Here is a 12,323-nt window from a genome sequence, read left to right on the forward strand (position 1 = left end):
TATTTTGAAAAATGTTATTTAATGTTTTTTTATTTTTACTTTAACATCTCTGAATAAATTATTCATTCATATAAAAAAAAAGAATAAAAAATTCCGTTTTCTTACGTATATAAATTATATTGTATATAATTTCTTTTTAAATATATATATTTTCTCTTTTTCATATAAGTTCATTAATATAAAGGAAACTTTATAATATGTTTAACCAATAAATTACGTTCAGTAGTAAATATTTTTAATTGGGTTTCGAAAAATCTCCATGTTTTTGTGTATCCGTGTGTATATGTGTATATATTATTATATATCTTTTGACGTAAAATAATAACAGATCGAATAACCGAACATAGAAAAATTTCAATACGTATTTCTCCTTCAACTGACCAACGAAATCTTTCTTCTTATTAGATGTTTGGTCTAACATAAGTGAGCGAGCTATAACACCCTAAGAAAAGTTGAAAACTTTGCGTGGGTTCGTAGGTGCACGATTGAAACATTTATGGGGGTCAAACGTCACACAACGACGAGTTTACGCACTCGCCCTAGCACGTACACTCGTACCGAACTCTTTGAAAATGGTTTTTTTGTTTTAACCAAGAGTACACATATGAGAGAAAGAGAGAGAGAGAGAGAGAGGAAGAAAGTGGGAGTGTAGGTGAATCTTTTTTTGGATTCTATTACTCGTGTTGAACAAAATTAACCATCACGGGTATATTAATTTATATTTTGATATATATTATTCTTATAATAAATGTAAATAAATGATTCTATGACTTTTTCTTTTTTTTTTAATTACGTCTAATCTCGTGATTTAATTATTAATTATAATCAATACCAATGTGAAAAACTGTGTGGTATTATTTTGAATAATATTTCTTTGAAACGTTTTATTCATTCATCAATATCCAAATGATTCAATGCATCTTCCTTCCTTTCGTTAAATTGAAAATTAATTAATATGCACACACGCATACGCAGGTTAATTCTCGTTAGGTAAAAAGAAAATTTCTCGAGAAACGTCACCTAGACTCTTCCCACGCTTATCCATTTATAATTATAGCCTGGTGAATTCCCCGTTACGTTACTTGCGGGAATTCAATGATTTCTGACGAGACAGGTTTTTCGATAAAAAAAAAAAAGAAAAACAAGAAAATAAAAAAAAGAAATAAAAAAACAATAAGGAAAAGAAAAAGAGATTATCTTCTTATTCGACGAGTTAATTATTATTATTATTGTTTTTTTTTCTAGATCGACGACAGCTAGCAAACATATTATGAAACTGATCTAATATAATTTGCATAATTTTATATATACTTTGAAGTCATATATGAGACTTTTACATACAAACCAATTAAACTAATTCCAATTTAAGAATTTTCCTTGTAACAACTCGTTGCGCTCAATGCAATTTTTCAATGATCAATAATATTTTATATTTGAAATAAATGTCACTAATAATATAATTATGTTTCATCGTTGGATAAAGATAATTGTTATTGAATAATTATTAACGATACGTGTCAAGGTATTTAATTAGATTAATTATTTATATCATATTCATTCCGTTGAAATAAATTCTATTTTGAAAAAATGAACGACTAATATTTCTATTGTTTGTTATAATATTGTTATTGTAATAGTAATCAAATAATAACTCGAAATAATTTCTGTATTTTCTTTTTCTTTTTCTATATGTTGCATCAAACGTTTATGTTAAATATTACTGATGCAAGGGCAAATTTCACGAATGATAATGCAATTTTTGTTCCGATTTTGATAATGTTGTAAAACTTAATGTAAGATTCTAATTTAAATTATTTATTATGTTATGAATTAAGTATACATAGATGTATATATATATTCTTATATGTACAGATCGGCATTGGACAATGACAATTTAAAAGCAGACGTGTGTGTGTGCGTTCAAGCAAATTTTTCAATTTGCACCAGTGCAGCACTGTTATTGTCGCTTCTTCGGTGAATTACCAATTAACGGGTTAAGCGTTCGGTTAAGCAATACGAGCAATCGACGATAAACGTGTGTTGTTACTTCGTATATTCCATAGATGATGATAACAAAATATATTTCTTTTATTCTATTCGTCTTTTATTTATTCTATCGATCAAACTCTATCACTTCCTTTTTTATTCTTTTCCTTTCTTTCTTTATACGAGACTGAAGCTATTTTACCTGACATTTGAAATTCAAGTTTCTATTGCCTAACCTAGCCGAATGATCAAAATCGTTGATCGTTGATAGTTAAACTGGGTTCCATATTATTACGTTGGCCAATAAGTAATGTCGAAATTTCTTCTAGTTTTTATTTAGTATAAATACATATGTATGTATGTGTGAATGCATATATGTATATAACGTATTGTATTTTGTATTTTATATTCAAATAAATAACGATATTATAATATTTTTTGATTTTAAACATCTTTGGTATTATATATCTAAACAAATAATAATAATAATAATGCGAAGGTTGATTGAAAAGTTTTGAAATCATGTCGAAAAATAAAAGTTAAATTTTTTGTTAATCGAATTTTTTCTACCATTTTATATCTCTAAATAAAATTAAATTTGTGTATTATGTTGTTAAATATTTTGTTCTTGTTCCATTGTAAAATATTTTATATTTAATATCTGTATATAAACGATATATGAACAATTTCGACGTTAATTATTGTTCAATATGATATTATTATGAAAATAAAGATTATTTAAAAGTGATAAAATAAAAACAGAGATAATAAGTAACAAAGAAAAGATCAGATTAAACGTTATTGCATACGATAACAAATGTTACCCGACACTATCGTTGGATCAAATTTTTTCTCGCACAAAGAACATTTCATTCCTTTTAATTATACAACACTGAGGACGAAACTTTTACGAATGTGCGTTTGTAAAATAAATCAGAATAAACAAACATAAACTGCACTATCTGGTAAGAAAATATATTAACGTATAAAACTTCGAGATGTTCTATCCAATTAAACATTTAATTACTACCCACCTTTTACCTCAGAATGTGTTTAGTCTACATTTTGCATTATGCTTATGTCGTAAGCAGGTTCAAAGTTCATCAGTGTTTTGCCAAACCATTAACAAGGGATGACTGCAACGAGATAATGCTATTACAAAAATTTATTGAAATATATTCTCGAAATTAATTAATGTTTCTTTTTCTAATTCGTTTACATTAATAATAAATTAATATTGTATATATAACTTATATAATACTATTATTATTATTATTATTATAAATGATATTAATGATGATGATAATTATTATTATTATGATATTTACTATATATTTGAATATTGGTTATTCTATTACAATATGAATAATAAATATAAGTTTTGAAGGATAGACAAAAAAATGAATTTTAATAAAAGTTTCGAAGGTACCTATAATAACAAGTACATACGCCATTGTGGCTCACCTCGAGCCCACTAATATCTTTTCACTGTGGTTTTGAACTTTGCTTCGCGCAAGCGCGATGACTCGTAAGAGGAAAAGCCAGGGTAGGGAGACCAACGTGAAGAAGAAGAAGAAGAAGAAGAAGATGATGAAGAAGATGAAGATGAAGAAGAAAAAGAGGGATGCATTGGCGCAGGAGTTCTTTAAGGTCTCCTCCTTTATTTCATTTATTCACTTCAACATTTAAAAAAAGAAATATTATATTAAATACTATACCAACTCTCGACAAACATTTAAATTATACTAAATAGATTATTGTCAAATCACTATTACATTATAATTATAGAAATTTAACATTTTATTTATAATATTGATGAGAGAGAGAGAGAGAGATCAAATGACGGATCAATGAATTTGATTTATTATTATTTTTATTTAATTTATTAAATAAATAAAAATTATATTTTTTATTTAATTATTACTTTTTTATTTTATCCTAAGGATGTATGATTTTTTTTCTTTTAAGTTTTAGATACGTCAAAGCTTGCAATTAATTGAAATAAAAATTAATGTAAGTAAGTATGTAAGAACGAAATATATTTCTTTGATAGATAAAAAGAAAGAAAGATAGAAAGTAAGAAATAAATGATAGAGAAAAGAAACTAGAACGTTTACGTAGCAGCAGAAACAGCCGGTGGCACGACCTCTTCAGCCTCTACTGATAACTTCAACTGACTCGACAGAAAAATCATATTCCGTTATCACTGCAACGTCTGCGTCAATCCATGTTTATCTAAGAGACTTGTCGAGATAACAATAAGTAAGTTATACTTACTTACCTATTTAGAAATTTGCTACGATAGACTTTAAAACGCGTGTAACCTTACATATATTTGTGTGTGTGTTGATAATGATGATAATCTACTAGGTCAAAAAATTGCCAACACATTTATTGCGTTATATAGATTTATTTTATAATATAAAAATAATCATAGAGTAATCTATAAAAGTAGAATTACCAGTACGGTAAAAAATAAAATGAAATGTTTTGGAACTCTTTTCTCGTTGAACTTTTTATTAAAAAAAAAAATATCATTCAAATGAAATTTAAAAGCAGCTCTTTATTGTAATCTTAACTTAAATATTAATAAAATAAAAATAAAAATAAATAGAATTAAATATTAATTTAAAAACAGCTTAATTTTTTATGTCACATACGTACACACTTCTGAAATTTTATTTTATTTCAATTTTAATTATTAATATCAATGCACTTTATCGATATTTAACTAATTATATTACTATATTTCTTTAATAATTAGATTCAATCCATTTACCTAATAAATAAATAAATTCATACATACATACGTACGTACGTGCATTTAATCAATGCATTCGATATTTGGACATTGATGAGTTTCAATATTGGCAATTTCAATTTGTTGTGTCCCTTTTTTTTTCTTTTCTTTTCATTTCTTCAACAAATTATTTATAGAAGTTTAGATAGGCAGAAAAATGTTTTATTCTAAAAAAAGATTATGAATCTGTGTGCACTCACGTTACCGTTATCGCGTTTGTTTTCCTTGAAAGAACGCAACGAACGAACGAACGATTGCATGCTTGGTGAGGCTGTGTAAATGTCAGCTAGATAACGGGCTGCTGTCTGGGAACGATTATTCTAATGTAAAAAAAAGAAATGAAAACGTTCAGAAAAAAAAAGAAAGAGAAATATATTATAATCAAATATATTATAAAATATGTTACGTCCCACCTCAGATTTTCAATAAAATTCTGTATTGCGGTAAAGCTAATTAATCTTTTTTTCATTTTTATTCTCTCGTCAAATATTTAACTTCCATCTTTCGTCCTTGGATAAAAATAAAAAAAAATAAAAATGATATTGTACAAGAAAAAACAATCAAATAATAAAACGTTTCATCTTGATATTGAAACGATCGTGTCAGCATAAAAAGTAATTACATTTTGTTTATATATATTTTTGTCCTTTGTTTTTTCCTTTCGTCGTTATAATTAATAACACAGGTGTTTTTATGAAAATAAGAAGAAAATGGTACTTGTAACACTATTTTAAAAGAAAAATCGAATGGACGTCCAATGATTTTGATCGTAAGAATGACGTCATTTGAACGACGCCAACCAGGGTTCCAACATTATTACGAGAAGGGACTATTTGACCCCACTCATTGTTTCTAATCCCACAATAAATTGAAGCAGCTGTACTGGCAATTGATACAAATTTACGTACAGTCTGGCTCATAAAGCAGAACGATCTTACTATTATAGAAGAGAGAGAGAGAGAGAGAGAGAGAGAGAGAGAGATAAAGAGAGATGTCGTTTGAGTTCAGAGTTCGTTTTTCTTTCTCTCTGTCTTTTTTACTCTTTCTCTCTCTTTTCTTCATATATGCGTTGATCGAACAGCCGCTCTTCTCTTTAATTTATTTATTTTTCCTCTTATCACCACCGCCGTTCGTTTCACCCATCTGGTGGCCAGTTTTTGTCCCTGTGACAAACTTTCATTATACTAAACTCGAGACTTAACCCTTTAGAAACTCAATTTGTTTCTTTTTCTTTTCCTTCTCCCGGTTCCAAGTAAAAAATTGTTTTGGACAAAAGTCGTTTATATTTCTTTCTTTCTTTCTTGTTTCGTTTTTTTTTTTATAGTATACATTGCCATTAAAAAGAGTTAAGGTTTCGATTATAAAGTAGACCAAAAAAAATCCACAATAACAAAATTAGCCTTGAAAGAAACACGAAATCTTCCACTACACACACACACACACACGTAACACATGATAAGTGACATAATATTCTTCTCTCCTTAGAAATTAAATAACTTTGGTATAAACGATTTTTCTCGATAAAATGTCATACATTTTTATCATGAAAATGTACAAAACCATAACAGTAAGTACACATTTATTACAATAAAATAATCATCATTTTCTTTAAAACTCTCATATTTTCGTTTTCGAATAAAAACAATGAACGAGTTCCTAACATAATTTTCTATCGAATTGATTGTTTCAAATTTATGTAGAAACCTGAACCATTTTTACAATGACCATATTTTCTTTCTCTTTTTTTCATTCTTAAAATCAACAAAGAATCCAGGGGGGGTGGTTTGGTTGGAGTCAGACACATAACCAAAATTCCGTCATATGTTTTCTTCTATATTTTTCTCTTTCTATCTTTCTTATAGCACCTTCTTAAAGCCATAAAGACAAGTCGTGAACACATGTAAAAACAATGGACATTATACATGCCAGAGACGAGACGTTTCCTAACCCACCCCCTCCCATTCCTCTCCCTTCCTCCCTTTCCATATTCTCACCATCTTTTTCTACAGACTCATATCACTCCCTTTCCTTTTCTCTCAATTTTTTTATCTCTCTTTTCTTTTATCCCATTCCTCTTTTCTCTTCTCTTCTCTTTTTTTTTTGCTGTCATAATTTCTTGCCTCTTTTACCCGAAGTTGACATCAGCGTCACGTAGGAGACTTCCTACGAACCGTGTGCCTTCTTGAATACCTAAAGTCCCTTTCATACATACATACGTTTACCCTTAGTTGAAGGATCATCTCGTATGTCTTACGAGATCTTCTATCGAAATAATGATTGTTTATTTCATTCTTTTATTTCATTCTATCCGATCGAATACATATATGTATAAATACATTTTCTTTATTTGACTCTCGTCTATTGTAAAATACAAGAATAAATATTTAAAATTAAAAAAATTTCATTAAATATTTGAGTAATTAAAATTGAATATTATTGGTTGTTCGATGAATCAAATATTGATATCACTTTTTATATTGTTTTACAAATATAAAATATTGGAAAAGTTGTTAAAAATATGTTTAAATATTTTTCATTTAATTAGGAAATTGTATTTATAAAAAATACCTATTTCCATTTAGAATTATGGAAAATGACGGATGGTTTAATAAACGATAATTACATCGTTTAAAAATAATTTTCTAACTATCTGAAATATTGTTAAATATTCATAATATTCAAGTAAAACGTGTTCAAGTATTTTTTTATTTATCGAAGCATCTTAATGGGAATTGGAGTACTTAACGGATTGGATAGGTAATAGCGTTCTAATAAGAACAAGTTTGATTATAAACATTTTTCAATCATGTTCGCGAGAAAGTCTCGATATCGCAATCTTATTGAATTTGAGAACATCATTGATCGAAGGATAGTTGGAATCGTATTGGAAAAAAGTATGTCATTTAGACTTCGAGAAACTCGACCTCTCTGCTTGTTCGACATCTCTTCGCAAACGTTCGTATATAAGTAAGTTATATGTGTGTGCATATATATATATATATATATCGCGAAGGAGCACGCGTTGTCCTTTTCTTCGCCCATTTCACTTTTCTGCTCAGCTGCTGACTGTTCGAGTACGATACTCGTGTTCACGATGCGTTCACTACGATGAATTACGTTACTACGACAAAGACAAAAACGACCAAGACGACGACAACAACAACGACGTATTGGAATTCAAGAAAGTCAAAAAATTAGCATGTGGCAGCTGATGTTAAACTATACAATTTTTATTAAATTTTAAATCACCTGCTAACATTTATTTTCTCTATCGAATGATATATAAATATTAAACATTCTCTGTTTTTTTTTTTCAAACGATCCAATTCAACTTTAAATATAATCATTTTTCTATTTCATTTCAATATTAATAATAATAATAATATTTATAATCAAAATATTATCAAAATACTATAATCGCTTATTTATAATAATATATTTATTCAAAATATATATTGATTCAATACGTGAATGATTAATGAGATTTTTCTTAAAAAAAAAAAGAAAAAAAAATAGAAATACCGTAACTATTTCGAGAAGATTTGAATAAGGAATTCGATGCCAGAATCCTTAGCTATTTGCACTTAATTTCCCTTTTAAGGCGAGCCCTTGTACGTTCACGAGTGCACTCCGCCTCTTCAGTAAAGCTCCTCTAGCCAACGTGCACTATTTTGTTTTCGTTTAAGTGTACGTGCGTATGGGTGCGTTAGTGTACAATACATGTGTATTGAATCAGAAATGAATTCTCACATGCAAACACGGTACTAACTAGTGCCAATGTATGCATTGGTAATATATATGTATATATATATAATGAGTATGTGTGTGTAGCTTTTGAACGAGTGCACTCTTGTACAGTCTGTGCGATAAGCATAAGATGAGTACACTCGATCGATCGTTTTCTTATCTATACGGTGAAAGATATTACAAACATTCTTAATCTTTCGTTTAATTGGATTCACAATACGTCAATGTGATAAGAATATTTTTTGAAAATAAAGTTAACATTTTTTAATTTTTTTTCCACGATTTAAATATTAAAAAGTATTTCAATCGAATGATTTTAAATTAAACGTATCAAAAGTTATTACATTCATTTTATACGGTTTGTTTTCTCTTTGAAAACCATGAAATGTTATTCTCCATTTTATTATAAGGAAGAAAACGTATTTTTTTTTCGTACTACATATGTTTGTTTATTTCGCAATAAATAAAAGAAATTAATCGAAAGTATGAATTAACGGTAAGACATATTTAATAAGAGGTTTATGAAAGAGGAATTGGAGGAACGTAAAGAAAGAGAAAAGCATTCAATCGAATGTCTCGCGTATCGAAAGATAAATTATATACTTGAAAGATTATCACATTGATGACAAACTATCATACCTGCCATTTCATTGCTTATATCTTTCTATAATTTAATAGCTTTGTCACTTTCCCTTTTTTCGATTTCACTTGTTCATTTTCCTCATTTCCATATTTCTTGTAAAGTTTGTCTTTTTTTCTTTGTTAATTTCATTTATTTGAGCTTTGTCTTTTATTTGGTATGTTCTTTTAATACTTTTATCTGATTGAATAAATCCATCCCAAAAAATGTCTATTTTAAAATTTAAAAAAAAGAAAAAAACAAAAAATGAAGATAATATATTAAAAAAGTAAATCGTAATCGTTTCGTCTTATTTCTTCAATAAATTATTGACGATCAAAATGGCGCGTCGCGAATTTGCCTCACCCTTCTCAGCGTTTTTCCAACATGGCGTCGTGGTTAGAAATGACTCTCGTAGTTACTACGTTAAAGAAAAAAAAAAAAAAAAAAGAAAAAATAAGAGACAAATAAAATTCTTGAACAATTTGTAATGGTTTATAGAAAATTTTTCCGATCGTTAAATAAATTCACGTTCAAGACAGAAGAATAATCGTCGTCTCTCGTAATAAAACGATAGGTCGAAGGCGAAAGTTTCCTTCGTTTCTCGCTTTCTCCTTGAGAGATGATGACGTTCGAGTCTCTCGATGGTCGAAGAGAAAAAACGTAAATATATAATTATCGATATCGTCGTCATCGAAGAAAGAAGATAAAATAAGAGAAGGAAGAGGAAGAAGAATAAGTAAAGAAAGAAATTGAATTTGATGAAAGCATCTACTAACTTCAACGCAGACTTTCAAAATACACCGTCAATTGCTAAACACCTGTCGTAATTTACCGGCCATTTATTTGCATGAGATGACGTAATCCGAGGATCTCTCTTTAGAGGCATAGATTTAAAAGAAACAAAAACAAAAAAACAAAAAAAAAAAGAAAGAAAGAAGGTGAACAAAAAATCTCAAATAAAATGAGACATCATTGGAAGGTAATCGGATGAAGATTAACATTCGAGCCTGATTTACAAATTTCTTCGTGTTTTATTATTATTTTTTTAAATATATTCTCGATCTTTCTATCCAATAAGTAAGAATTAATTTCGGAAAGTTTCTGTTGAAAATTTTAAATATACATATTAATTATACATGAGAGAATGATACTGTCGAATGAAATCGGTAAGATTCAGAGAAAAAAGATTTAATAAGAACTTTTCGATCTCGTATTTCTTACGAAACGATTCTAACCCCTCTCGTATGTATCTACGTAATTTGCCTTATCGTTCTATAAACTTCTTATCTACTTATGTTATTTCACTCCGGTAAATGTATCTCTGTTATAACTGATAACTTTTATTGTCGAAGTCATGATTAATATATCTACATATATACGTATATGTATTATAAATTAGTCTAGAAAGTTCATGCTGCATTTTAAATACGAATACACCTAGGTGCATTAATATATATAATAGATTAATTAATACAAAAAGTACAAAAAACATTTTAAATATCTATGATCAGTTTTGATAATAAAATATTAATATCTAATCTGAACGAAACTATTTAAAAAATATTTACCATCTCATTTATTTATATAATATTGATAAATAATTATTTATATCTAACAAAATATTTATCAAAATACTAACCAAATGAAATTTAATTAACCGTCTGGTTCTCATAAATTTCTATTTTTATTAATTTTTAATTTATAGAATAATATCCATTGGATATTTCAATCGTCAGGAATAATTTCTAGAAAGACAATACGATTCTTGGTGTGTTAATTATAAATATTAAATTATAAATAAAAAAGAAGAAAAATAATAGCCAATAATAAATCTGGCACATATATTGATATAGATAATAATAATAAAATGTTTTCCTTTTAAGCGATATATCACAAAGATTTTCTTTTTTTTGGTTTTTATCTAACGTTTTTGACGACGATACGAAGATGATAACGATGACGAGAAACGTTTGTCAAGTCACGCTCGTTCACCAGTGTAGAATCGGTCAAAGTATACTTAGAAGACGTTATGCTAGGACGATCATATATTTAAACTCTACGATTGGTCGATTCGCTTTAAACGTGATGCTCTCAAGTGGTTAAAGAGTTGACGCTGATACCTAATGACAAGCGCCTCGTTGTGTTCACCGCAGTCGGTCAACGTCGAGCAATTACACAATTCACCTATAATAACAGATATATTCAATCGGATAGAGCCAATAAAACATAACGAATACGATTCGCTTCGTGCGTCGATCAACATTTTTCTAATTTTACTTAACTTTTTTCTTTTCCTAACCTTTCTCAATATCGCATTAACAATTTTTTTTTTTTACACGAATTCGTTTAGAAATTTTCTCATTTTTGATGAAACGGTATAATGAATAACATTTTATGAAATGATTGTAAAAAGTAAAACACGGAGTGGTTGGATTTTATAAAAGAAATAAAATATATAAACGTATAATAATTTAATAATCCAAAAAAAGAAATAATCAATGTAAAAATCGTGGAAGAAGTTTCGTTGCAGTCGCATACTGAGTTCTCCATGCATTTTTCTTATTTATTCTACGAATTTGATTTATTGGAAGATTAGGTCAATGTATTATTGTTTATTACTTAAAATGAAATCATAAAAAACGTTCTACTATACATACATACATACATACATACATTTATATACTCAAACAAATATAATATACGTGCATACAATAATATCAATTAGTATATCAGTATTCATTGAATATCATAGTTATTTCATCTCATCAATACGTCTTTGAATTTTTGAAACACTATATACATATATTTTATGTATATCTATAAACGAAACTTCATTCAAACGGTTATTAAGAAAAAGAAGAAAAAAATTCTCGAAGAAAATAAAAAGACTCATGATAGTTTACGATCGTTCGTTGCATTGTCACCATCATCATCATCATCATCATGACCATCATCGTTCGTATATACATATATATTTGCTACATACATGGTTCGACCGACAAGATTGAAATACCACGGCGTATGGCTTTTCAGTGTGCATCACAAAGAGAAGCCTTCAGTGGAAAAAAAGAAAAGGAAGAAGAAGATGAAGAAGATGAAGAAGATGAAGAAGAAGAAGAAGAAGAAGAAGAAGATTATGAAGAAGAAGAAGAAGATGAAGAAGAAGAA

At 28.0% G+C, this 12,323-nt stretch overlaps 2 long non-coding RNA genes across 2 annotated transcripts in view; one reads left to right on the forward strand and one right to left on the reverse strand.

Annotated features, from left to right (window-relative positions):
* The window catches only part of LOC149032660 (uncharacterized), a 42,855-nt gene that overhangs the window by 21,842 nt on the left and 8,690 nt on the right, over positions 1-12,323 (forward strand). Inside the window, exon 4 of the long non-coding RNA XR_016176428.1 lies at positions 1,873-4,248. This is a non-coding gene — a long non-coding RNA (uncharacterized LOC149032660). The remainder of the gene's footprint in view (positions 1-1,872; positions 4,249-12,323) is intronic.
* LOC149032661 (uncharacterized) lies at positions 4,284-7,242 on the reverse strand. The gene is made up of 3 exons (XR_016176408.1): positions 5,409-7,242; positions 5,200-5,295; positions 4,284-5,106 (listed from the first exon to the last, which is right to left on the reverse strand). It is a non-coding gene; the product is annotated as an uncharacterized LOC149032661 (long non-coding RNA).

This window comes from Polistes dominula, unplaced genomic scaffold (assembly GCF_049000335.1).
Source record: "Polistes dominula isolate Pdom_NZ unplaced genomic scaffold, Pdom_raw_medaka contig_73, whole genome shotgun sequence".
Classification (NCBI taxonomy): domain Eukaryota; kingdom Metazoa; phylum Arthropoda; class Insecta; order Hymenoptera; family Vespidae; genus Polistes; species Polistes dominula.